Raw genomic sequence first — 1,086 nt, 5'->3', positions numbered from 1 at the left:
CCGGCACCCCACCAGGCGTTGTTGCGGTAACAGGGCTGTCCCCCTGCAGAGGGGCTGAGCAGACCCCAGTAAATAACTGCCGGAGTCACCCCACCGCTGAGCGTGGGGGAGATGCTCGGGGGACTGCCAGCTGCACTGATAGGATTAGTGCTGCGGCAGCCGGGAAGCGACGGTGTATAAATGGCCCCGAGGCTGCTCCTCCTGTGCCTTCGGGCTGTGTCCGGTTAATGAGGAAAACAAGTTACGCGGCACTGCAGCGCTGCGGGAGGGAAGGGAGCCGGTCCCCGGCGGCAGGGCGCGGGCAGGGATGCGGGCAGGCAGGACGGGGCGGTCCCGGATGAAATCGGGCAGAAATTTCCTGTGGGTTTGAAAGCGGAGCAGCTCTGACCCCCGGCCGCTCAACAGGGTCCCGCTGGCGTGGATGCAGTGGGGTTTGATGTTGCAGAGATGAATTCCCTGCTTGTAACTTTGGTGTTTTCAGGCGCTGCAGCACGTTGCGGCCGCGGGCAGAGTGTGCTCGTGGCAGCGCTGTCAAAGGCGATGTGGCAGTCGCGCCGCGGTCGTACGGAGGTGCCGCTTCCACTCTTTGGTTTCAAAAAGACCTGGACAAAAGTGGAAACTGTCCCTGGTCACCCATGGGCAGCCTGGCATACAGGTCAGAGACCCCTGTTGTGGAGCACCCCAGCCTGCTGCTTGGCCTAGAAGGTCTTACCGGCACGGTCAAGGTCACGCGGGAGCTGGGAAGCACTGCCAGGACTGCCAGGCTGCTGCCGTGCCTGCACGCGTCCCTTCCAGAAAGGCAGCCAGGAAATAAAAAACCCCATTCTCGTAGGAGAACTCGGCTGCTTTAAGCACAAGAAGCCCCATGGTTGCAGGACGCTGCTTGCTGTGACGCGCAGTGCCTTTTCCTCGATGTCCGAGCAGCAGCAGAGACCGTTTTGGCTTTGCTGATGTGATGTACAGCTGCTGCTGCCGCCCTACAAACAGCTGGAGGGGAGAGCCCCGTGCCAGGGGAAGGCAAATCCATGGGGATGTGGTGCTCAGGGCCACACAAGGCTTGATGGGGTGGGACACCCTTACCGCAGG

At 61.8% G+C, this 1,086-nt stretch overlaps 1 protein-coding gene across 1 annotated transcript in view; it reads right to left on the bottom strand.

The window, feature by feature from the left end:
* DSTYK (dual serine/threonine and tyrosine protein kinase) overlaps positions 1–1,086 on the bottom strand; it is a 30,520-nt gene that overhangs the window by 28,551 nt on the left and 883 nt on the right. The gene's annotated exons all lie outside the window — the stretch shown is intronic.

The sequence above is a fragment of the Pygoscelis adeliae genome, unplaced genomic scaffold (genome assembly GCF_000699105.1).
Source record: "Pygoscelis adeliae isolate BGI_AS28 unplaced genomic scaffold, ASM69910v1 Scaffold197, whole genome shotgun sequence".
NCBI lineage: Eukaryota > Metazoa > Chordata > Aves > Sphenisciformes > Spheniscidae > Pygoscelis > Pygoscelis adeliae.
This window is presented reverse-complemented; position numbering and strand designations above follow the sequence as displayed.